We start from the raw sequence: 27,282 nt of genomic DNA on the forward strand, positions 1-27,282 counted from the left end.
ACAGTTTTGACTTATTTATATTTATCTTCAAGGCAGCAACTTTCCCATATTCTTCAAGATGGTTTAAAACCACCTCTATTGACTCCAGAGGATTTTGAAGAACTAGAACCATATTGTCTGCGTAGGCTAATATTTTATAATTTTCACCTTTGACTTTTAGACCCTCAACTCTGTTATCAGACCTGATTATTTCGGTTAGTAGTTCCAAAGAAAAAATAAACAATAGGGGGGATAGAGGACAACCTTGCCTTGTACCCTTGGTGAGGTGGATTTCCTCTGTCAAATCTCCATTGATAATTATCTTAGCGTATTGTTTATCATAAATTGCTCATATGTTGTTTACAAATTTATCCCCAAAGTTTGTCTTTTCTGAAAGTTCCAACATAAAATTCCAATCTAAATTATCAAACGCTTTTTCCGCATCAAGAAATAAAAGTGCTAATTGTTTGTCTCTATTAAACTCAAAATATTCCAAAAAGTTAAATAACATCCTAGTATTTGTTCGCATATATCTTCTTGGTAAAAACCCAGTTTGATCAGGATGAATAACATCCCTCAAAACCAATTTGAGTCTATTTGCCAAGATCGTCGTGAATATTTTGTAGTCTATATTTAACAGGGATATAGGGCAGTAATTCCCTATATTATCAGTATCCTTACCGGATTTTGGGATAAGAACCACATTACTGTGCCGCCATGACTCTGGAATTTTAGCCAAACACCAGACCTCCTCTAGTAAATATTTAAATGGGTCTAATAAATTCTCTTTAAAAGTTATATAGTATTCCGGAGGAATACCATCAGGTCCAACTGCCTTATTACTTTTAATTTTATTCCATGCTTCTACAATTTCAACCATCGTTATTGAACCGGTTAATATTTCTCTCTGTTCATTTGTTAGTTTTGTCCGCACCCTATTCAAGAGATATTCTTCTTGTTCAGCCTTAGGTCTTTCCTCTTTTTTATATAAATTCTTGTAAAACTCTTGCACTATTACTTTCATGTCCTCCAGAGCTGAGGTATTCTGCCCATTTTTATCCTTTAAGGTTTTAATCATTTTCTTCTCTCTGTCTTTCCTTACTTTGTATGCAAGCCACTTACCGGGTTTGTTTGCATTCTCAAAAAAGTATGCTTTAGAGTAAGCTATCTTTCTCTCCACCTGATCTAAAAAGATTAAATGAACTTTATGTTGAAGATTCCTGATCTCAGACCTAAGCTCCTTTAATGTGGGGTTTATTTTTAACAGCGTTTCTTTAGTTTTAATTAAATCTGTCCATTTCAACAAATTACTACTGTCTTCACACCACTTTTTTGCACTGTAGCTAATAACCAGCCCCCTAAAAAAGCTTTACTGGTTTCCCAGATGGTTGAGTAAGATACATCCTTCTGTGTGTTTATCAGAAAAAAAGACTTCATTTCTTCCTCTATATACCGGATAAATTTCTTGTCCCTCATCAAACTTAAATTCATTCTCCATCCCGATTTCCTTTTAGGAGTACTTAATGATAACATAATAGGTGAGTGGTCAGCAATTGTAGAGGGGAGAATTTCCGCTTCTTGTACCACTTTCATTAAACCTAATGATATCCAGATCGAATCGATCCTAGACCAGGAAGCATGTCTGTTTGAAAAATATGTATAATCTCTTCTTTTAGGGTTAAGAGTACGCCAAACATCCACTAGGGCAAGTTCATCCACTAATCTCAAAAAAGTTTCAGGAAGAATATTACTACTGGAAAACTTTTTAACGTTTGGTGACTTTTTGTATGTCAGAAGGGAGAGTAACCCGTGCAAGGGCTCACTCATTTGACAAGATGCAATCCCAATTTGACTCTCTGGAAGTGAAAATGTTAAAAGCCATGAACAAAATACAAATGGCAATGAAAAAAGAATTTTAAAAGGAAGTTGGAGATCTTAGAAAAGATATTCAGGGTTTTAAAGATATTGAGGTTAAAAATAGAGTTAAAGAGGTAGAAGGAAAAGTGGACGCACATGCCTCTATCTTGTTAAAACTTCAAGAGAAGGTTACAATACATGATTGCAAGTTGATGGAAACACAAGTTCGTCTGAGAGGAATACCTGAAAAGGAGGAGGCAGATTTAATGGGATATATGGTGAACATTATCACTGAATATTTAGAGGAAGACCCTGACAAATTTAGGAGTATGCTGGATGGTGCCTATAGAGTCAACTCAGCATATGCAAGGGATAAAGACCTGCCAAGAGACATTGTTATAAGACTAAGATCAAAAGATTTGGCAGGAAAAATTTTGAGCAAAGGTTTCCAAAGAACTTGGACCATAGAAGGGAGTAAAATTAAAATAATGAAAGAGTTACCAAGACAAGTGATCAATGACAGGAAGAAATATAAGAAGTTAACTGACCAGCTGCGTGCAGAGGGCACAAGATATAGATGGATAATACCTGAAGGTCTTGGATTTGAACAACACGAAAAAAGGATCACAATAAGGAGCGAACAAGAGATGCATAGCTTTTTTGAAGAGAACAAAGAATCAACATCATAATGGAGTACAAACTACTATCTTGGAATATAAACGGACTAAATTCACCACAGAAAAGAAGAACAACATTTCATTGGATTAAAAAACAAAAATGCAACATAATTTGTTTACAGGAAGTTCATATACAACACAAAGACAGTAAATTTTTGTGGAATAGAAATTTGGGGCTGGAATTTTTTTCATTAGCAGAACAAAAGAAAAGAGGGGTAGTCTTTTATATCAAAGAACAACTTGAGCCCAAACTAATATTTAAAGATAAAGAAGGAAGATATATTGCAGTAGAAATGACAATTGAGGCAAAAAAAAAAGTTATTATTAGGGTTATATGCGCCCAATGGACCGAAAGATAAATTTTTTAAAGACATTAATCTGCAATTGGATGAAAAGACATATGATCAGATATTGATGATGGGTGATTTTAATGGGACAACACAAAATAATATTGACAGATCAAGCCAAAAGAAGAATGACAAAGAAGGAAAATTACCAAATTCTTTCTTTGAGTTGATCAAACAAGAAAATTTGGAAGATATCTGGAGAAAATTTAACCCTGAAGTAAGAGACTATACCTTCTTCTCAGCGAGACATAACTCTTTTTCTAGAATAGACATCTTATGGGGTTCCAAGAGTTTGGGCCTCATAACAAAAAAAATTGAGATTCTACCAAAGGTTTGGGCGGACCATAATCCAATATGTTGGTCTACAAAATTACAAAGGAAAACAAGAAGATGGAGAATTAATGAGGACATGCTACAAGATAAAGACATTGTGACATTTTTAGAAAAGGAGACTACAGCTTTTTTCCAAATAAATGAAACTGATGATATGGAATTTCAAACAGTATGGGACACTTACAAAGCAGTAATGAGAGGACTATTAATCACACTGAACAATAAAGATAAGAGAGCCAAAGAAGAAAGGCTGTTAGCATTACAAAATGAAATAAATAAAAAAGAAAGGGATTTGAAAAAAAGGCCAGGAAAAAAGAAATTAATAAAAGAAATTACGATATTACAATCCCAAGTTAAACATTTGCTGAACAAAGAATTGGAATGGAATTTAAAAAGTCTGAAACAGAAATCGTTTGAAAGTGCGAATAAACCTGGAAAATATTTGTCCTGGCAATTGAAGAAAATAAAACCATTAATAAAATTATGGTAAATGGAAATGCAATAGTTGATCAGGAAGGAATCAAAAGAGAATGTTTTAAATATTATGCAAATTTATTTAAAGGTGTGAACATTAGGAAAGAAAAAATGGAAGAGTATCTACGGAATATCCAAGTGGCACCTTTGACTGAGTATATGAAAAAGATTTTAAATGACCCAATAGAGAAAATCGAAATAGAAGCAGCAGTAAAAGCAATGAAAGAAGGTAAAGCCCCTGGGCTAGATGGATTTACATCTAAATTTTACAAAACTCTTAAGGATGAGATAACATCCAAACTGATGAAATTGTTAAATACGATAAGAGAAGAAGGGAAAATTCCGAATACTTGGAGGGAAGCTGTAATTTCTTTGATTCCTAAAGAAGACAAAGATACCACAAATGTAAAGAATTACAGACCAATTTCATTGTTGAATAATGACTATAAGATTTATACAAGATCAGAGAGGACACTCAAATTCAAGGCACTAGAATAAATAACATAGAATTAAAGACGTTGGCGTTTGCGGATGATTTGGTATTTATTTTGGGACAACCTATGTCTTCGATAGTCTCCTTGAAGCAAAGATTAAGAGAATTTGGGGAAGTATCCGGATTTAAATTGAACGTTTCCAAGACTAAAATCTTAGTGAAGAACATGGAGAAAGATCGAATTGACTTATTAGAGCAACTTTCAGGATTTAAACATGAAAGAAAGATAAAGTATTTGGGAATTCATTTTACAAATGATTTAAAGACTTTATATAGGGACAACTATGAAAAAATCCTGAGAGAAATACGCAATGATTTAACTAACTGGAAGGACCTTCAAATTTCGCTATTAGGCAGAATTGCTACAATTAAAATGAATATTCTTCCGAGAGTCTTGTTTTTGTTTCAAACAATCCCAATTATTTTACCCAAAATATTTTTTCAACAACTCAATGCCATGACTAAGATGTTTATTTGGCAGGGCAAGAGGGCCAGAATAAAACTGAAAGTTTTACAAGATAGTAAATCAAGAGGCGGTTTAGCCCTCCCAGATTGGAACCTGTATTATAAAGCATGTGGTATTGCATGGTTGAGAGCCTGGTGTAAGCTGGACAATAAGAGACTATTGACCATTGAAGGTGCAGGCCTGGGAGAAGGCTGGCATAGTTACATGTGGTACCATGTCCCTATAAAAACTGGACGTTTCTTCAGACATGAAATAAGAAGATCTCTGTATAAGATTTGGAGCGAAATTAAATTACAGTACACTTATACTCCAAAGTGGATATCTCCGATAGAAGCTTTGACTCATCCTAATTTGTATAATTGGGACAATCCACAAGATTACGCATACCTGTTAAATGACAAGAATGAACTGATTGGCTTCAATGTCAATTGAAATCAAGATTTTGAATAGACAAAGAAAAAGGTTTTGTGAACACACAACTTGAATTAGACCTTATCTTAGAATCTAAACAGAAGATAATCTCCAAAGTGTATGATTGGCTGCTTCAAGTTAAGATGCAGGATGAGGTGGTGAAAGAAGCATGGATCCGTTGGCTTAAGGATTTCGGCTACAATATAGACTTGGAAGAATGGGAGAAATTATGGAAACAGAATTTAAAGTTGATAAAACCAGCAGACCTTAAAGAAAACTTATACAAAATGGTATATAGATGGTACCTTACACCGGATAGGCTGGCAAAAATTTACCCCACATACTCCAATAAATGTTGGAAGTGTCGAGAAGTTAAAGGGTCTTTGTTTCATATATGGTGGCAATGCAAGGCTGCTAGAAAATATTGGATACAAATTAACATTTGGATTCAAAAAATCCTGAAAATACAAATTAAGCATGTGCCGGAACTATACCTTTTAAATATTTGTAGGCAAAACTTGCCCATGACCAAGTTGAAACTGTTAGTGTATATTGTTACAATTGCCAGAACACTATACGCTAAATATTGGAAGAACGACAAAATTCCTAATAGAGATGAATTTATTAATAAGCTGTTGGAAACCGCTGAGGCTGACTTAATGTCCACAAGACTAAGAAATGGTAATGTGCAAAAATGCCAAGAGGAATGGGACCCTATCTACAAATGGGTCAAAAGTAAAGGTTTTGTTATGGAGTAAATATACCAAGATATGAAGCAATTATTGAGTAATTACAACTTTGTTGTTTTTTCTTGCTAAATCCTCTCCGCCTCCCAGTGTGTATGACTGGGTATTTGTGGTAGATGTTTGATTATGAATGTATGTTGTATGTATTTGTTCGTGGTCTAGTTACATGTATTGTATGTATTGTATGTTGGTTTTATGTTTACTTTTTTCTTTTTTTCCTTTTTTTGTTTCTTGTTGATGTCTTATGTTATGTCTTAAATAAAAACCTTTTCTAAAAAAAAAAAAAGATTTATACAAGAATTTTGGCAGAACGATTGAAGCAATATCTGATTAACTTTATAAATAAAGACCAAGCCGGATTTCTTCCTAAAAGACAAATAAGAGACAATGTAAGAGCTGTTATTAACGTGGAATACTATGAGAAGCATCCAGAAAAGGAAGCGGCCTTATTTTTTGTAGACGCAGAAAAAGTCTTTGACAATCTGAATTGGGACTTTATGTTTGCGGTAATGGAAAAAATAAACTTAGGGGAGCAATTTATAAAAATGACGAGAGCAATATATATGGATCAACAAGCAAAATTGTGCATAAATGCAGATCTTACCAAAGAACTGAAAGTAAGCAAAGGAACAAGACAAGGATGTCCGCTATCACCTGCTGGAATGGCCTTGGGTCAGCCATAGCTCTGGCAGAGGTTGTCCTTGAAAGGGCAACTGCTGTGAGAGTCCTCTCAGCTCCACCCACATCACAGGGTGTCTGTTGTGGGGGAGAAAGATAAAGCAGATTGTAAGCCGCTCTGAGTGGAGGGCGGGATATAAATCTAATTTCTTCTTTATTTATTGCCAACCCAAATCAGTGATTGTTGATGGTAATAAAAATGGTTTGGAAAGACATTATATGAAGGAATCACCTTGGGATGAAGAAATACATAACACAGCAGTGAAGCACCCTGAACAGTTCATTGTGGAAAAGGAAGATTCCCTTTGTGTCAAGAGTTGCAAACTTCAAGGTGGGGTCTGGAGCTCTCTTGAATCTGTACATCCAGACATCAGTTCCCTGGGGGAAAAATGGCTTCTTTGGAGAATGGACAGTATGGAAATATTTCCTGCTGAAGTCCCTCTCCTCCCTGAAGTCTGTCCTTCCCAGACTCTGCCACCAAACCTCCAGGAATTTTCTCACCTAGAGTTTGCAATCCTATTTGTATCCACAGAAAAAGCAATGCCAGAGATCAAGGGAGCCACATGAGCTGAAGACTGTTGTAAGGAGGGGAATTAGGTGAGACAGAAATGGTACAATTTTACCTTAAGGCTCTAGATTTATTTGTGGCAATCTGCACAGTAAAATCCTACATACACAATGCAAACTAATTTTTGACCAATGAGTCCAAATTCCCTGTGATAACGAACAAATATAGTTTTGTGTATGGAGGCTAGGTTTCCTCTCTGACCTCTACAGTTCAGCTGAGTGGCAGGGGGTAGAGATATTGAAGGAGAGGGATAATTGGGGTTGTGTGATGTCATGACTGGAGTGATCCAGAAATGATATTCTTGCACTGGGTGACACTCTACCATTCACCCCAGTCCAGACTCTATGATTAAACCTACACAATGACATCACTTCCAGGTTGTGACCCATTGTGAGTCTCCAGCAGCTGGTTGTCAGCCTCAGGCTGCTATTTCCACCCTCCAAGTCCTTGTTTCAATTTTGCTTCTCCTTTGTGCCAAGTGAACCTTGAACCTTAATTTGTACACCATGTTTTGATTTCTCACTAGTTTTTCACAAGATCGGCAGCATTATTGGTGTATAAATAAATTGCCGTTATACATTATGCATATATTATACATATGCAGGGGTCATTTTGTAGAAAAATAGGTGGTGGAGCTCATTAGCATAACTCATTAGCATATGTTGCCCCCCCAGCCAAAAGCAACCCAATGCAAGAAAGGAGAGCCCCAGGCAAGCGAGGCCTGCTTGGACTGTCTAGAAATCCAGCCAGCCCAAGCAGACTTCACTTGTCTGGGGGTCTCCTGGGCAGCCCCCTCCCAGTCAAAAGGCCAGCAAGCCACCCACCACCCAAAATCACATAAGAAGTGGAGAAAGGATGGCACAGGCTTCTCCAAAGATTAATAAGGGCTGCTGGGGGCATGGCAAAGCTCCTGGCAGCTGGCTGGCTGCCTGTTCTCCTAATCCAGGGATTGTTATTCAGCTGTACCTACTATTCAATGGACAAGGTAAGTAGGGAGGAAGAGGTTCACACAATATAGTGGGTTTGATGCAATGAAGAGGCGAGGTTATAGTGATCATAGCTCTTTTATTTGGGCAGCATAGTACAGGGCTGCACCTCCAGGCTGCCTTACTGGGCCAACAGAGCCAACTATATACACTCCAGGTTCCCGCGCTAGTACGCCATTGGATCATTCAAACCAGCAGGAGGCCTGTGATTGGAGCAGGGCAGCAGGATTTGGATCCTACTGCCCATTGTTTCTGAGACCCCTCGCTCAGTCCTACGAGCTCCAATGACCAGGCAGGAACTCACATAATAGACGCGTTTCAGTTCACATACACAACAGTTCAGGAGCTGTGATCCTGTGAGCTCCTGCTGAACCTGAGACCTGTACATATGTGATATATGCTGTATGCATGAATACTATGTACATTCTGCTACATTGTACATATACATTGCAAACTAATCTACAAGACCAACAGCAAAGCAGAACTGAAACAGCTGATAAAAATGAATATTTTAAAAGAAGCAAAATGAGGAATACCCACTATTCTCCCATTCAGCAGGAGCAGCTTTCTCTCCTCTCCTAAATGGTGTTGAGTCAAAAGAACTTGCATTTGCCAGTATTTTCTAGTCACACAACTTCTAAAACTTATTTCCTCATTTGCATCGGGTCACCCAGTGCTATCTTTGTCAAGAAGAGATACTTATTTGTCCTGACCTTTCTGTCCTTATTTTTTTCAGGTGTTTCAGAGGCCCAGATGGTACAAGGTAAATAACATCTTCTACAATGGCTTTTAGTATAGCACTTTTCCTTACCTGGATAGCCCTTTCTCATCAGATTGCAAAACCTAAGTATCTTACTTGAACAGGAGACCACCAAGGAAGTTCAGGGTTGCCACACAGAGGCAGGCTTTGGCAAACCATCTCTGAAGCCTCTTGCCTTGGAAGAAACCTACAGGGTTGCCGTAAGTAAGCTGCAATTTGATGCCCCTGACCATGTTGCCTGCTTGTCCAGCTCCACTGCAGAGACCTCCCCACCCTTCTAAATTGTGTCCTGATTTTCCTGTTCATTCTGTGTGGATCCCATTTGCAGCTTATTCATCTGCTCATCTGGCTCTCTTTTCCAGCTTGTGGTCAAAGGGTCCTCTCCACTCGAATTGTGGGAGGTTCGGAGGCAGAGACAGGTAGCTGGCCATTGTTGGCCAGCCTGCAGATCCTACATTTTCATATTTGTGGGGGGACCCTCATTTCCTAGAGCTGGGTCCTCACAGCTGCACATTGCTTTGAAAGGTGAGTTGACAGTCACTTTCCTTCCTGAGGAACAAGAGTCCTGGCTCCTACTTTTTGGTAACCACTTATGAGATTTTATTCTCCCTCATAGAAGACCTTGAGCTTGGCTGTGAGCTTCCCCTGTTCTGTCACTAAAAACACAGCAGTCATCTGCCATGCCTACCAGCCAGGAGGTGCTGCACTCCTTCCTGTAGCTTCTGGTTCTCAGCCTCCCCTCAATTTCCACCTGTCTCCTTTCCAGAAAAATCATTTTCCCCAATTCATCTTTCCCTTTTGCCATCCTGCTAATGCAGAGGAATTATTCCCCTCACAGGAGCTCTCAGTGACAGACCTATTGCCGCACCAGATCATTAGACCATAGAGTGCTGGCTTCAAGTCTCAGCTCAAGGATTTCTGGCACCCTAGGTGGTGATCACTGCCTTGACTACTCCCCTCCCCTCCCACTGCTCACTCTCTTCCTGGATTTTGCTCTCCTTTCCCTCACCACAGTTAGGCATGGCAGACAGCTGTTGTCTGCCTTCCATTCCTTCCCCCTCCCCACAGTGGAAAGGAAGGTGTGCTTTGAAGAAGTCATGGCCTGCCCTTCTCCCCCCTCCACCAGGACAAGGCAAGGGGCATTAGCAGCAAGGTGAGGCATGGGCCTGAGGTGGAGCATAGAAAGCGGCTGCTGCTCATCCCCCAAAGTGGCTGCCTCTGCCTGCATCCCTGTCCTCTGCATGGTAGCTTTGCAAAGAAGGAAAGATAGCCAGTGTAGTGTATTGTGCTGCATGAAGTAGCACTGCATGGCCACGCAGCAGAGGCGTCCAGGGGAAGTCCCTTGGTCGCTCTGCGCAGCGCGGGAAAGACTCCGCCAATCAAGACCAGTGGCGGGAAGTTTGACTGGCCAGGATTGGACTGGCCTGCTGGAGGGCTGTTCCGGGGAGAATATATATAAAGCGGGTCCCGGCCCGCGTTGCCCTGTTCTGTGATGTACCTTCTAATAAAGTATGTTGCCTTCTGCACGTCTCATCACTGAGTACATTACACTGGCGACGAGAATGGGATCTGGCTAGGAAGGCTTCCCCAGTAGAAAGCAGCTGACCTGGCTGGAGACAAGGAAGGCGCAGGACCACAAGAAACTGAGACGCCCGCCGCCACAATGGCGAACTCTAGCGTAACAACGGGCCATCTTGCTGAATTCAACCCCGACCACCCCGAACGGTGGGAGACCTACACTGAACAGGTCGAGTGCTACCTGAGGGTCAACATGATCACGGACGACAACCAAATGAGGGACGTCCTGTTGAGCGTCTGTGGAGAGGCAACCTTCGAAATCGCACGAGGCCTCTCTGCCCCAGCGAAGCTCACCGAGAGGACATACGGGGAAGTCGTCAGACTCCTCACAGGGCACTTCTCGCCCCAACCGTCCCTTGTCGCTCGCAGATTCCTCTTTCACAAGAGGGATCAGAAGGCCAGAGAAATGGCTGCAGTCTACCTGGCCGCTCTCCGCCAGATCACAGGGAACTGCAGTTTCAACAAGCAAGAGGAGGCTCTGAGGGACCGATTCGTCTGGGGCCTCTGGGACGAAAGGCTGCAGCAGAAGCTCTTCGCCAAGGAAGAGCTCACCCTCCAACAAGCCTTCAACGAGGCGACGGCCTTCGAGAGGGCCACCAAAGCGTACAGCTACCCACATGGAGAGGCAGTCCACCATGAAGAGATGGCACTGGGCGATCGGGAGGACGAAGAGGCTTTCCAGCTCCGGCGGCCACAAGGAGTGGACCCAAGAGCCCCCATGAGACAGCAGGCGATGGAGAGAACTCCCACCATCAAATGCGCCAGCTGCGGCAACCCCGACGAGAGGAGGGACTGTTCATACCGCAACATGGACTGCTGGAGCTGTGGAAAGATGGGCCACATCGCTCGGGCTTGCCAGGCCAAGAACAGCTGCCGGCGACCAACAGCGCATCACGAGTCTACCGAGGCCCACACAACAGCATCTACCAGCCTGCAGGTATTGAACTTGCCCCTCTCTGCCCCTGACAAGGTCAAAATGACGGTCCTCATCGAGGGCGCCCCCTGCCTCATGGAGGTGGACTCGGGTTCCTCCATCTCCATAATTTCGGAGGAAACCCTTAGGAAACTGTCCCCGCTGCCGCCTCACCCGAGGCGCCGCCTCACCTGAGGCCGGCTGACTTTGTTCTGAGGGACTTAAAAAAAAAACAGTGCACATCGTGGGCTGGGCCCGGGTACAGGTAGAGAGAAGGAACTTCAGGGGTCCCCTGGACATTCTGGTGGTCAAGCGCCAGCTCACCACCCTACTGGGGCTGGCCTGGTTCCAACCATGAGGAATCCAGTTAGTGGGGGTGGAGCAAGTGGAGACGAGCAGTTTTGAGGATGTCTGCCAAGAGTTTCCAGCAGTTTTTGACAGGTCCCTGGGGAGTTACAAAGGGCCGCCCATCACCCTGCCGCTCGATCCCCTGGTCAGACCGATCCGGCTCAAGGCGAGGTGAGTCCCGTTAGCCTTAAAACCTAAGATAGAGGGGGAACTGGACCGCCTCACAGCCCAGGGAGTCTTGGAACCAGTGTCTTACGCGGCCTGGGAAACCCCCATAGTCACACCGGTGAAGCCAAATGGGGACGTGAGAATCTGCGCTGACTACAAGTGCACGATAAACAAAGCACTCCAGGACAACCCCTACCCTGTCCCGGTGGTCAGCCACGTACTGGCAGCATTAGCGGGGTCCAAAATTTTGGGGAAGCTGGATTTGGCACAAGCGTACCAGCAACTACCGGTCGACGCCAAGACAGCTGAGGCACAGACCATCGTGACCCACAGGGGAGCCTTTAGGGTGCGGAGGCTACAATTTGGGGTTAGCGTAGCTCCGGGGATTTTTCAGAGCATAATGGACTCTCTCCTTAAAGGGATCCCCGGAGTGCAGCCATTTTTCGATGACGTTCTAATCGCCGCCCCAGACATAGAGGAGTTCAGCAGCCGCCTGCGAGAGGTACTCTGCCGTTTCCAAACGGCGGGGCTAAAAGTGAAAAAAGAAAAATGCTTGCTAGGGGTCCCGAGGGTGGAGTTCCTGGGGTTTGCCGTGGACGTAGCGGGGATCCACCCGACAGAGGACAAGACCAGAGCCATAGTCCAAGCCCCAGCCCCCACATGCAAGGCGGAGCTACAAAGCTTCTTGGGGTTATTGAACTTCTACCATTCGTTCTTGCCCCACAAAGCTGCCATCGTGGAACCGCTCCACCGGCTGCTCGATAAACAAGCCCCATGGGTTTGGGGGAAGCAGCAAGCCGCAGCATTCCAAGTGGTCAAAGATCTACTGGTCTCCAACGCAGTGCTCCACCACTTTGATGAAGCCCTGCCGCTGATTTTGGCCTGTGACGCTTCCCCGTACGGGGTGGCGACAGTCCTGGGGCACCAACTCCCGGATGGGAGGGAGGTTCCGGTGGCGTATTATTCCAGGACCCTTACTTCCGCAGAACGGAACTACACCCGAATCGATAAGGAGGCTCTGGCGATTGTGGCCGGAGTACACAAATTTAACGATTACCTGTACGGCAGGTGGTTCACCATTGCCACGGACCATAATGCTGCTCCTGGGCCTCCTCGCACTGGACCGCCAGACCCCACAAATTGTGTCTCAGCAGGTCCTGAGGTGGAACCAATTCCTAAACTCATACACGTACACCTTGGTGCACCGCCCGGGCAAAGCCATGGGACACGCTGACACGCTGAGCCGCCTGCCGCTTCCATCGACGGACCCCGATCCTGCCCCGGCCCACCATGTGATGCTAGTGGAGTCTTTACCCAAGCGGCCCCTCCATGCCGCTGAGGTGGCGCGGGCCACAGGAAGGGACCGCATACTCGCTCGAGTTTCTGACTGGGTGGGAAGGGGGTGGCCCACGGGCAAGGTAGGCACGGAGTTCAAACCTTTCGCTTCACGCAGAGATGAGCTATCCACCCACAAGGGATGCATACTATGGGGTAGCAGGGTGGTGGTTCCCCCCCCATGCGGAAGCAGGTGTTAGCCACCCTTCACGAAACGCACCCGGGGATAGTGAGGATGAAAGTCCTGGCCCACAGTTACGTTTGGTGGCCGGGGATGGATGAAAAGATAGAGGGTTGGGTGAAACGGTGCCAACCCTGCCAGGAATCCCGGCCCGATCCGCCGTGCACCCCCGTCCACCACTGGGAGTCCAACCGGCGGCCGTGGTCCCATCTGCACTTATGTTTTGCAGGACCCTACCAGGGCCAAATATTTTTCATACTGGTGGACGCATATACTAAGTGGCTAGAGGTAATCCCCGTAGCTTCCACCTCAACAGCGATGGCAGTTAGAGCCTTGCGAAGGGTATTTTGCACGCACGGAATCCCCGATACCCTGGTCACAGATAACGGGACGGCCTTCACCTCCTGGGAGTTCCGAGAGTTCCTAGATAGGTACTTGATCAAACACGTCCAGTCCTCCCCCTTCCATCCGGCCACCAATGGGCAGGCAGAGCGAATGGTGCGTACCACCAAGGAAGCCCTGGGGTGGATTGTACAGGGGGACTGGGACCACCGCCTGGCAGCCTTCTTGTTTCACAATAGGATTACCCCGAACCCCCTCACCAGGTCAAGCCCCACGGAACTACTCATAGGTAGGAAACTAACCACAAGGCTAGACCGGCTACATCCAGACAGGGCCACCGACGTCTGCAGCACACCCGAGATCAGGGAAGCGGTGCGGGGGTTCTTCCCGGGGGACCCTGTCTATGCAAAAAACTTCACAAACGGCCCTGAGTGGGTAGCAGCCCAGGTGCTCCGGGTGACGGGATCCTGTTCTTACGAGGTCTCGACAGAGGGGGGCCAGATCTTAAGGTGGCACATAGACCAGCTGCGCAGCCGAACCTTGCCGGAGGAGCCAGCCGGAGCCAAGGAAGCAGCAAGCGAAGAAGAGTCAGCCACAGAACCACCCGAAGCGACCCCACAGGTGCCGACCCTGCCGACGTACGATTCCCCGAGACCAGCAGACCCGGAACCGCAACCCGGGTCGGCCGACTGGCCGCCAGACGCAAATCCACGAGAGGAGACCCCCTTCCCAGGGACCGCTTCAACGCCCCAAGTGACCCCGAGGCGATCTACCCGGGAACGCAGGGCTCCCACATACTTGCAAGGTTATGTACAGTGAACTGGGGGGGAGGAGTGTAGTGTATTGTGCTGCATGAAGTAGCACCCCGTGGCCACGCAGCAGAGGTGTCCAGGGGAAGTCCCTTGGTCACTCTGCACAGCGTGGGAAAGACTCCGCCAATCAAGACCAGTGGCGGGAAGTTTGACTGGCCAGGATTGGACTGGCCTGCTGGAGGGCTGTTCCGGGGAGAATGTATATAAAGCAGGTCCCGGCCCGCATTGCCCTGTTCTGTGATGTACCTTCTAATAAAGTATGTTGCCTTCTGCACGTCTCATCACTGAGTACATTACAGCCAGGTGGAGTGCACAGCAGACCACACCTCCCTGCCCAGCATCCAGTTGAAAGTCAGTTTGGTGTAATGGTTAAAAACAGTGGACTCTGATCTGGAGAACAGGTTTGATACCCCACTCATCCACATGCAGCCATCTGGTGATCTTGGTCAGTCACAGTTCTCTCAGAACTGTTATCTCAAGAGCAGTTCTTGACAGGGCTTGTTTTGCAGGAAAAGCCCAGCAGGAACTCATTTGCACATTAGGCCATGCCTCCTGATGTCACCATTATTTCACACAAGGCTTTTGGGGGATAGAAAAAGCCAGCAGAAACTCATTTGCATATTAGGTCACACCCCCTGATGCCAAGACAGCCGGAACTGCATTCTTGCACATTTGTGGTCAAAAATACCCTGGTTCTTAGAGAGCTCTCTCATCCCCACCTGCCTCACAGCGTGTCTGTTGTGGAGAGAGGAAGGGAAGGAGTCAGTAAACTGCTCTGAAACTCTGGGTGCAGGGCCGGCTATAAATCCAATTTCTTCTCCTCCTCCCCCTCCCCCTATATCTTCTCCTCCTCCCCCTACACCTCCTCCTCCTCCAGAGGGAAGGCACATGCTCCTCACCAGCCACTCAGTGGAGCTTAGGTGCCTCATGAGGCTATCATTTGTTTTGGCAAATCCGAGAGCCACATGTGGGTGTACAAGGTTGCTTAGTCCCCCAAAAGCTCTGGTGCCTCAAGAAATCACCTAACTGCATCTAGTGGATACAGTGGTCTTGCTCTGGTCTTGCTCCTCCAATATTTTCTAAGCTGTACTTTTAAAAACCCTAGTGTGCCTAAGTCACTTAGCTGAGTTATGTCCAAGAGCTTTGAGTGCACTCTACTATTCCTTTTCATTCCATTTTTCTATCTAGTGGTCTCATGAAACCCTCTCTGTATGCTGTCGTGTTGGGTGCTCACAGACTTGTAAACCCTAACCCCGAATCAGTGTCAGTCGCTGTGAAGACCATCATTATCCACTCCAACTACTCAAATTTTATGAATGGCAGTGACATTGCCCTTCTGGAACTGGAACATCTCGTCCAATTCACTGATCGCAACCGGCCTGCTTGTATTCCAGGACACTCCATGTGTTCCCTCCCACGATGGGGTGCTGGATGGCAGGTTGGGGGAACATCAAGCAAGATGGTAAGAGAATAAATCAGAGGATTCCTTTGCTTTTCTGCCTGACTCCTGAATCACATCTCAAGCTTTTAAAGAAGCAAAGTGTATAGGTAGCATTCATCCTCAAATCTTCAGGTGCTGTGCAAGCTCAGTGTCTTGATGGTTTTGCAACTGAAATGACAGATGTACACATTTGTGAATAAAATTCTAGCACAGCTGTCTGCAGGGCTTTTTTTGTAGCAGGAACTCCTTTGCATATTAGGGCACACACCCCTGTTGCAGCCAATCCTCCTGGAATTTACAGTAGGCCTTGTACAAAGAGCCCTGTAACTTCTAGGATTAGCTATATCAGGGGTGTGTGGCCTAATATGCAAAGGAGTTCCTGCTATAAAAAAAACCCCTGGCTGTCAGCTTTGCTCCATTTGTTGGGTTCCAGGCAGGCTGTTCCTCTTTACTTTGCGGGGATGGCATAAACTGTCAGAACTTGTAACTTTCCTATATGCTGTTAGCTTAACTGACTCCATATTGTAACCAGATACTAACTCAATGTGCTCTCAGCCGGGCCACTAACCAGACCGCTATGCATTTCAAACAAACTGTGATCACTGAAGGGTGACAGATAGCCTCTGGCCAACATCTGCAGGTGCCCTTTGAAGCCAGCCGGCCAGGACATCTCAGCAAGACTCCATCCTCCCTTGCTGATAACAGACCCTGGGAAACAGACAGTTGTCTCTGGCCGTGTGAAAGATAGTTTTATTGTTGTTGCCACAAGCACATAAAAATGTAACCAATGCTAACTTCATTATCAGTGTTATTCTGTGCCTCCAGTACTGTAGTTCTCAATAAACGCCTATACTTTTGTAACGAAGTCTTGGGCCTCGATTGGAGTTCTTCCAGTTCTGACATTATAACACTGATAACGAAGTTAGTATTGGTTACAGATTGCGGTGGGGGCAATCTGACCAGCCAGATATTCAGTGGGAAGCACAGATTGTGCGCTTCCCAGACTGGCGGTGCGAACACCACCATTGGCGGAAAGAATGGGGTCCCAAAGCACCACCTCAAAACGAACGGCTATGCCTGACCATAGAGGAGGTGAAATCGATCCCCAAGGAATACCGAGACTTGAGGAGGGCTTTTAGCGAGGAGGAGGCGGACGAACTGCCCCCCCACCGTCCGACTGACTGCGCCATTGAACTAATACCAGGGCAGGAACTACTGAAAGCCAAGCTTTACTCGATGGGCTGGGCGGAGAAAGCGGAACTGAAAAAGTTCATAGACAAAAACTTGAAGCGGAGGTTTATCCGCCCCGCCACGGCCCCCCATGCAGCCCCCGTCCTATTCCGCAAGAAGAAGGATGGAAGTTTGAGACTTTGCACAGATTTTCGCGGGATAAACGGGATTTCCATGTCAAACGCTTACCCGATCCCGCTGATAAAAGACTTGCTAAGTACGGTGGCGGAGGGCAAAATATTCACCAAGCTCGACCTCCGCGATGCGTACTTTAGGGTCCGGATCAAAGAGGGAGACGAGTGGAAGACGGCATTCAACACGCCGATGGGACAGTTTGAATACCTAGTGATGCCGTTTGGGTTGCAGGGGGCGCCGGGAGTGTTCATGAATTTTATCAATGAAGTGTTAAGGGACTACCTGTATAAGGGGGTGGTGGTGTACCTGGATGACATCATTATTTACTCTAAAGACCTAGAATCACATGTACCATTGGTTAGAAAAGTGTTGACCACCCTGTATCAGAACAAACTGTATGCCAAATTAACCAAATGTGAGTTCCACAAAACGGAACTGGATTACCTGGGGTTCTGAGTGTCGGGGGAAGGGCTAGCAATGGACCCAGCAAAAATCCAGGCAGTACTAGATTGGGAGCCGCCCCGAACCCGACGGCAGCTACAATCTTTCCTCGGGTTTGCCAATTTTTACCGCGGGTTCATCAAGGGGTTCGCCAGGGTCAGGCTACCCCTCACAGAACTACTCAAAACAAAAGGGAAGGGGGTGGAAGCAAAAAAGCCCGGGGCGCGCCTTGCATGGTCACCAGAGTGCCAAAGCGCGTTCGATGAATTGAAAAGACTATTCACAAGCGAACCAGTATTGGCCCACCCCAATGAGCTAAAGCCGTTCGTGGTGCAATGCGACGCCTCCGACGTCGCGGTGGGGGCAATATTGATGCAAAGGGATGACGAGGGGGGGCTGAGACCCTGCGCATACATCTCCCACAAGTTTCGAACGAACACAGAAACTGGTCAGTGTGGGACAAAGAAGCCTTCGCAGTCACATTCGCTCTAAAAACATGGTGATCGTGGCTAGAGGGAGCCCGGGTCCCTTTTGAAATTTGGGCAGATCACAAAAACCTCGAGGCGCTAACCGGACGGCACAAACTCACCGCCAAACAAATACGGTGGGCGGGGTTTTTCGCTAAATTCGACTTTGTGCTCAAGCACATCCCCGGGACTAAGAATTTCTTGGCCGACGCACTCTCACGCATGCCCCAGCATGACAGCCAAAGAGAAGAAGTGATAGACTCACTCATTCCCCCCACCCAAGTGGCGGGTGGAGTCACCACCCAGTCGGGAAAAAAGACAGGGACCCCGGAGCCAAAAGAAAAGGAACGCTTCGCGGCCGAAGCAGAGGCGGAGGGAGGGGAAAGGCCCAAGGGCGTTGAGAAGGGGGAAGGAGGGCTGTGGTATTACAATAGGAAGATCTATGTGCCAAAAAGCCTGCGGGGTGAGGTCCTAATGCAATGCCACTCCAGCCGCCTAGCCGGGCATTTTGGCTACGTAAAAACACTCAACCTGGTCACCCGACAATTCTGGTGGCCGCACCTAAAAAGGGACGTGTCGGAATTTGTAAGCTCCTGCCCGACATGCATCATGACCAAACGGAGGGGGGGGGAAACCACCGGGCCACCTGATCCCACTACCAACTGCGTCCCGACCATGGGCGGTGGTGTCGATGGACTTCATAGTAGAACTGCCCCCTTCCCAAGGGAAAACAGTAATCCTAGTGGTAGTAAACACCTTTTCAAAACAAGCCCACTTCATCCCGTGCAAGCAGTTGCCCACAGCCAAGAAGTTAGCCTATTTGTTTTTCAATCACGTGTTCCGGCTCCACTCCTTCCCGGATAAGGTAATTAGTGACCGCGGGCCACAGTTCGTTGCCAACTTCTGGCGGGAGTTTTGCAAAATCGCGGGGATAGAGCAAGGGCTTAGCTCCGCCTACCACCCGCAAACGGACGGCCAGACGGAGAGGGTCAACGGGCTTCTAGAACAATACCTCAGGTGCTACGTCAACTACCAACAGTCCAACTGGGTGGAACTCTTGGCATTTGCAGAATACGGGTACAATAATAGTTTGCACAGCTCCACAAAGACCTCGCCCTTCCAAATAGTCAATGGGTATGAAGGCAAGCCTTTCCCTCACCTCCCCCTTCCAGCTGGGGCCCCTGGGCAAACCTCTTGTCAGCAGTGGTGGGAGGGAGTCCGCCAAGGGTGGGAGGTGATACAAGAAAATCTGGAAAAGGCCAAGGAGGAGTACAAATGGCATTTTGACCGAAAGCACTCCCTCCAGTGGGAATTTAAGGAAGGGGAGAAGGTGTTCCTGTCAACTAAGAACCTCCCGCTACCCCAGGCCTGCCGGAAACTAGCATACAAATATCTGGGCCCCTTTAAGATGAAGCGGGTGATCAACGAGGTGACTGTGGAACTGGAGCTGCCCAAGCTACTGAGTAAGATCCACCCTGTTTTTCATTGCAGCCTTCTTCGCAAAGATTCTGGAGCTACGTCCTGGCACCCTCGCCCTCCAGAGCCACCTCCTACTCGAGTGAAGGGCCAGAGCCACCATGAGGTGCAGGAGATCCTAGACTCCAGGGTCAGGCAGGGGGTATTGTACTACCTGATTCAGTGGAAGTACTTTCCCCCGAGCTGTGACGAGTGGGTCAAGGCCAGTGATGTATCAGCCCCGCAGCTGCTTAAGAAATTCCACCTACTGTACCCACACAAGCCCACGGCGAAGAGCTTAGGGGGGGCAGTATGTCAGAACTTGTAACTTTCCTGTATGCTGTTAGCTTAACTGACTCCATATTGTAACCAGATACTAACTCAATGTGCTCTCAGCCAGGCCACTAACCATACCGCTATGCATGTCAAACAAACTGTGATCACTGAAGGGTGACAGATAGCCTCTGGCCAACATCTGCAGGTGCCCTTTGAAGCCAGCCGGCCAGGACATCTCAGCAAGACTCCATCCTCCCTTGCTGATAACAGACCCTGGGAAACAGACAGTTGTCTCTGGCCATGTGAAAGATCATTTTATTGTTGTTGCCACAAGCACATAAAAATGTAACCAATGCTAACTTCGTTATCAGTGTTATTCTGTGCCTCCAGTACTGTAGTTCTCAATAAACGCCTATACTTTTGTAACGAAGTCTTGGGCCTCGATTGGAGTTCTTCCAGTTCTGACATAAACACTACATAAATATTTACCTGTTTAGCTATTCATTTGTCACCTTCGTTGTTTCAAAAGAAAAAGGAAAGTATTAAAAGTGCAGAAGTTCTTCATTAATTAATAGAGAGTGGTTCTTGATGATGCCATGGGGGCCATTCACTGTTGTCCACAGCTGACTTTTGCTTCAGACTTTCAGGACAAGTTACTTTAGAAATTAATTGTGGAATAGATAATATTGTTTCACCACAATGAAGTATTCAGGGGGCTTCACTGCTCTGTTACACAAGTCTTCATCCCAAGGTGATTCCTTCATATCATGTCTTCATCTCAACCAATCTTTTATTATCCTCCATATGAAAAAGAAATATATACAGTGGGGTTATATCAGGGTGGAGGAAAAGTTTCTATAAATCATCTTCAAAAAAAATTTAAAAAGTTAAAAAGGTTGTGGAGCTAAAAAAACCCAACAAACCTGTAAAAGTTGAGTGTACACAAACACTTCAAGTGGCATTTGGGATTGTCAGAGCAATAATGAGAGAAGGTAAATGAGGGGAGTCAGTTGTTGGGATAGATGATGATGAGAAAGGAATCTGGGAGATGGGAATAAGATAATAATTTGTTGACACTCTCACCCCCTCTCAGTCCCTCTTCCAGATCCTGCACTTCTACAAGAAGTGCTACTTCCACTTATAGATACTACCACATGTGAGAGCCTTTACAGCTACCTTCCAGGAACATGCCCGATAATAAAGGATGATATGATGTGTGCAGGATACATGGAGGGGATGTGTGCAGGATACATGGAGGGGATGAAGGATTCCTGCCAGGTAAAAGCAACACCCAAATGCCCCACTTGCTACGGCACAATCTGAGTCAATATGAACCTTGCCCCAAACCCTCACAGGCAGGTACAACTGGAGCACTCATATATGTCAGAGATGTGATGGCTGGAGCACTACTCGGTGACTTGCATGTGTAAAGGAGCCATTGCAGATTAAACACCCCATCTTTCATTATCACCTCAGATGCAGTGCTTATCAATGGGATCAACTTGTCCATGGCACTGCGAGTTTATTGTTATTAGATTTATATCCTGTACCACTTTCGCACATGCAGGACTCAGCGTCGATGGATGAGCAGTACACATGTATGTGTGAACAAGCCCATAGAGTTTCAAGGGATGGGACATTCATCAGGAGCAAATTGGTGTCCAAGTAGAAGACCACTCATGTTTTGTCTTTTGGCATTTTCCAGCAGCATTGCTTTATGGCAGGGGTGGCCAACGGTAGCTCTCCAGATATTTTTTGTCTACAACTGCCATCATCCCCAGCCATCAGCCATGCTGGCTGGGGCTGATGGGAGTTGTAGGCAAAAAAACATCTGGAGAGCTACCGTTGGCCACCTCTGCTTTATGGTCATGGCAACACTACTGAATTAAACCAGGGGCGTTTTCGCACTTACCTTAAGCCAGAGCGACATCCCTCTTCACCGCGCAGCGTCTGCGTGGTTTTCGCACTAATTGCTCTGGAGCACCTGGGAGAGCCGCAAAGTCCCACGGCTTTTGCAGCGCAAATGTAAACCGGTTTTTGGCGGTTTACATTTGCGCCGCAAAAGCCGTGGGACTTTGCAGCTCTTCCAGGTGCTCCGCAGCAATTAGTTCGAAAACCGTGCAGACGCTGCGTGGTGAAGAGGGACGTCGCTCCGGCTTAAGGTAAGTGCGAAAATGCCCCAGGTTTACAGCAGTTGGGTTGAAATAATATATACACCATTTCAAGGCAGTAGTTCATTGTTGCTTAATCATATCAGGGTGCAGTGAGTGAGCTAGGCTAAAAGACAAAGCAAGTGAGGTGTCATTTGACTGTGCCAGGCTCAGGATCAAAACAGAAGCTGAATATTTTAATTTACTTATTTAGAACTAGGAATAAGGCTTATTGTGTGGAAAAATACAAAGGGCTCTAGAAAGAGGCTCTGGGCAAGGGCCCCTCTTGCTATCTTCGCACCCAATCAAAGTGGCTGTTTTCTATAGGGGAATTGAAGTGATTTCATCTTTCCATCACCTCCCCCCTCCCTGCTACCTCTATCTAGGAGAAATACAGCCTTTGTCCACAATGAGGACCAAAGCAGCTTACATCATTCTCTCTCCCTTTTGATCTACACAAAAATTTGTGAGATAGGGTAGGCTGAAAGTCTGTGAGTGGTCTGAATTCGCAGTGTGGATCAAAGCAGGAGAGCATCACCAGTTCTAATCTGCCTAAAGCCTGCCAACAAAATATAATCCCTTTTGCTGTTGCTTCCTCAATTATTGCTTCAGTTCTTTCAGCAAGAGGCAGAATTGCTCATTTAATATTCAACCTACAATTAAATATTCACTACTATTAAAAATCTGTGTGAACCTGGAAGTAATGTTCCAGGTTGGAGTGTCTCAGGGATTCACCCAAAACTCTGGACAAAATCACAAATTTGGGGGTTAATCCTACAGTGCCACCCTGATGTAGTGACATCACTTCTGGGTTCTCACAGGAAGTGACATTGCAGTGTTGCATGATATTGGCTTTGTTTACTCTTGCAGGCAACTCTAAAATATACATTAGTTGGAGAAAGTGTCCTTACACTAGAAAGAGTCTTCAAACTTTTTGGAGAAAAGCGGTAGGATACAGGCCAGTGTTTTTACAGAATGACACAGAATGCTACAAGTTGGCTTTTATGTAAATAGACTTATTTTTAAATTAGTTTTTCTTCAGACATTATGCCTTCTACAGCACTAGAAAGAAACTCTTTGAAGAAACAGTAAACCCGGGAGCAAAGGGGGCTTCCTCTTCATTCATTACTTTAATACTAAGATTTGCAACCAAATGCATTTTACTTGATTTAACTGATTAATCAGTTAAATTCAAGTAAAATGCATTTGGTTGCAAATCAGTTGATTAATCAGTTAAATTGATTTTCATATGTTTGAAAACCCCAATGATGTTACCTTTTGAGCTCCTGAAAGAAGTGCAGAATTTACATTTGTATTTTTTAAAAAAACAAAACAAAACCCTTATGGTTAATGTTAGAAGGAGAAGCTTCTTTAATGTATTTTTCTCCTCCTTCATTATACTAACAATCCAGAGTGGTGTCAGAACTTAAGAACTTCAAACGGATCCCATACTTGGTTTCAAAGCTAGGATTTTATTAGAGAGAACTAAGTACTGGAAGAGACGAGATAACAGTGATGGCAAGGCCCACCACTAGCACAGTTTTATACACTAAAGCAAACACATCACAAAGCCACAATTCACCCCATTGCAAGCACATCTGTCTTCCCACCATCCACTATCAGTAAGGAGGTTGCCTCCTCGTTCTGAAGGCCACACGGCTTGGCTTCAAAGGGCACTAGTGTGAGAATGTGCAGAGACACACCATAATTCAATCTACAGCCCTAAATATTTTGGATACCAGTAGGGCAAGGTTAATTGCTACATAGGCACTCGGGGTTGTTAAGAGGTTACAACATGGAGTCAGTTTGGTTCAGTTACAATCTGAGCATGAGCAATACTGAAAGTACAAAGCAGGTACTGGTTACATGACAGTTAAGCCTCAGCAGTAGTTACAAGTTCTGACATACTGCCCCCCCTAAGCGCCCCCCCCCCACGGGGAACCAACTTGGGCTTGTGTGGGTACAGTAGGTGAAACTTTTTCAGCAGTTGCGGCGCGGATACATCCTGTGACTTGACCCACTCGTCACAGCTCGGAGGGAAGTGTTTCCATCTGATCAAATAATACAACTGGCCCCTCTTTACTCTGGAATCCAGAATTTCCTGGACCTCATGGTGATTCTGACCCCTCACTGTCGTCGGAGGGGGCGGCGGGGCCCTGGGATGGAATGACGTAGCACCAGGGTCTTTCCGAAGAAGGCTGCAATGAAAAACAGGATGGATCTTACTTAGAGACTTGGGCAGGTCGAGTTCTACGGTCACCTTGTTTATGACCCTTTTGATTTTGAAGGGCCCCAGGAACTTTAGAGCAAGCTTGCGGCACGTTTGTGGGAGGGGGAGGTTCTTTGTAGATAAGAAGACCGTATCCCCCACCCTCAATTCCCACTCGGGGGAATGTTTCTTGTCAAACTGCTTTTTGTATGCTTTTTTCGCTTCCTCCAGATTTTCCTGAATACCCTTCCAGCCTTCACGAAGGCCCTCCCACCATTGCTGGCAAGAAGTGGGCTCGGACGGGCTGGCGGGGAGGGCGAGTGTGGGAAATGGCTTGCCCTCGTAGCCGTTAATGATTTGGAAGGGAGAAGTTTTGGTAGAGCTGTGGAGGCTGTTGTTATAGCCATATTCAGCGAAGGGGAGGAGGTCCACCCAGTTGGACTGTTGGAAATTAATAAAACATCGGAGATATTGTTCCAAAAGGGCATTAACCCTCTCCGTCTGTCCGTCCGACTGGGGGTGATAGGCGGAGCTGAGACCCTGTTCAATGCCAGCAAGTTTGCAGAACTCCCGCCAGAAGTTGGCAACGAACTGCGTTCCGCGGTCACTAATGACCTTGTCGGGGAACGAGTGTAGGCGTACAATGTGAGTGAAAAAGAGCTGAGCGAGCTTTTTTGCTGTGGGGAGTTGCTTACAGGGGATGAAGTGGGCTTGTTTAGAAAAAGTGTCGACTACAACGAGAATGACCGTTTTTCCCTGGGAGGGAGGAAGCTCAACAATGAAATCCATTGAGACTACTGACCAGGGCCGGTTGGCCGTGGGGAGGGGGACCAGGTGGCCGGGGGGTTTACCCCCCCTTCGTTTTGCCATGAGGCAAGTGGGGCAGGCGAGAACGAATTCGGAGACGTCTTTTTTGATTTTTGGCCACCAAAACTGTCGGGTGAGTAAGTTGAGCGTTTTGACATAGCCGAAATGGCCTGCTAGGCGACTAGAATGGCAGCGTTGGAGGACTTCTTTTCTGAGGGGGCTGGGCACATAGATTTTGTCGTTGTGCAACCAGAGACCGTTTTCACTCTTAGTTAGGTTAGGTGGACGGTCAGTTTCTAGGTTTGATTCAGTAAGGAACCGGGGTAGAAGGTCTCCGTCTGGAGGGGAGGTCTGTTTCCCCGAGCGGGTGGTGACTCCCCCCGAAATGGCTGACGGGGGAATGAGTGAATCTACAATTTCCTCTCGGAGACTGTCGTGCTGGGGCATGCGTGAGAGGGCGTCTGCCAAAAAATTTTTTGAGCCTGGGATGTGTTTCAACACAAAGTCAAATTTTGCAAAGAAGCCCGCCCACCGGATTTGTTTTGCAGTCATTTTGCGGCGCCCGGTGAGGGCTTCGAGGTTTTTGTGATTGGTCCATATTTCAAAAGGTACCCTTGCTCCTTCAAGCCAGGAGCGCCAGGTTTTAAGGGCAAACATGACTGCAAACGCTTCCTTGTCCCAGACAGACCAATTTCTTTGTTCGTTAGAAAATTTTCTAGAAATGTAGGCACATGGACGAAGCACCCCGTTCTCTCCCCTTTGCATCAATATGGCTCCGATTGCGGCGTCGGAGGCGTCGCATTGAACCACGAAGGGTTTCAACTCGTCAGGATGTGCTAACACGGGTTCTGAGGTGAAGAGGCGCTTTAATTCGGTAAAAGCCTTTTGGCAGTCCGGCGTCCACGTTAAGCGTGCGCCTGGCTTTTTCGCCTCTTCACTTTTGCCCTTGGTTTTTAGGAGTTCGGTTAGGGGAAGCATGACTGTGGCGAACCCTTTGATGAACTCGCGGTAGAAATTTGCGAACCCGATAAAACTTTGGAGCTGTTTGCGGGTTCTGGGGGGTTCCCAATCCAGCACCGCTTGGACCTTTGCGGGGTCCATTGACAGTCCCTCCCCCGACACTCGGAAACCCAGATAGTCAAGCTCAGTTTTGTGAAATTCACACTTTGCCAACTTGGCGTACAGTTTGTGTTTACAAAGGGTGCTCAACACTTTCCTGACTAGTGGAATATGAGATTTGAGATCTTGCGAATAGATAATGATGTCATCAAGGTACACCACCACCCCCTTAAAGAGGAAGTCACGTAGCACTTCATTGATAAAGTTCATGAATACCCCTGGGGCCCCCTGTAGTCCGAAGGGCATGACTAGGTACTCGAATTGTCCTAGAGGGGTGTTGAAAGCCGTTTTCCACTCATCCCCCTCCTTGATGCGGACGCGGAAGTACGCGTCCCGAAGGTCAAGTTTGGTGAATATCTTTCCTTTCGCTACAGTGTTCAACAAGTCTTTTATCAACGGGATCGGGTAGGCGTTGGACATCGAAATCCCGTTTATCGCACGAAAATCTGTGCAAAGTCTAAGCGACCCGTCCTTCTTCTTTCGGAAGAGGACGGGGGCGGCGTGGGGGGCTGTGGCCGGCCGTATGAACCCACGCTTAAGGTTTTTGTCCAAAAATTTTCGGAGTTCTGCTTTCTCCGCCCAACCCATGGAGTATAGTTTCGCCTTGGGGAGCTGTTGCCCCGGGATCAATTCAATGGCGCAATCCGTGGGGCGATGGGGTGGTAGCTCATCTGCTTCCTTCTCGCTAAAAGCTAGTCTCAAGTCCCGATACTCCTTGGGAATCGAAGCGACTTCCTCGAGTGTGAGGCAAGCCCGTTCGTTTTGGGGGGGAGCGTGCGGCCCCCATTCGGGGCGCCAGTGGTGGTGTCCGCACCTCCAATCGGGGAATCAGACGATCTGTTCCGCCCACCTTATGTCGGGTTGGTGGCGGGCGAGCCAAGCCGAGCCCACCACCACATCGAAAGAGCAGGAGGGGGCGATTACGAAAGTTTCAATTCCCCAGTGCTCTTCGGTTCCTACCGGGACCACTTGGCTCTCAAGAGTACACGGTTCCCCCCTCATGGGTCCCCCGTCCATCTGTTGAAATTGCATCGGCTGCGGTAGAGGCGAGGTGGCTAGTCCCAGTGCCTCTACTAAGCGGGGGGTAATTAGGTCTCTGT

The 27,282-nt window shown here is 46.5% G+C and overlaps 1 pseudogene; it reads left to right on the top strand.

Annotated features, from left to right (window-relative positions):
* The first annotated feature begins 5,180 nt into the window (after positions 1-5,180).
* The window catches only part of LOC132583356 (serine protease 27-like), a 28,385-nt pseudogene continuing 6,283 nt past the window's right edge, over positions 5,181-27,282 (top strand).

Source organism: Heteronotia binoei, chromosome 15 (assembly GCF_032191835.1).
Source record: "Heteronotia binoei isolate CCM8104 ecotype False Entrance Well chromosome 15, APGP_CSIRO_Hbin_v1, whole genome shotgun sequence".
NCBI lineage: Eukaryota > Metazoa > Chordata > Lepidosauria > Squamata > Gekkonidae > Heteronotia > Heteronotia binoei.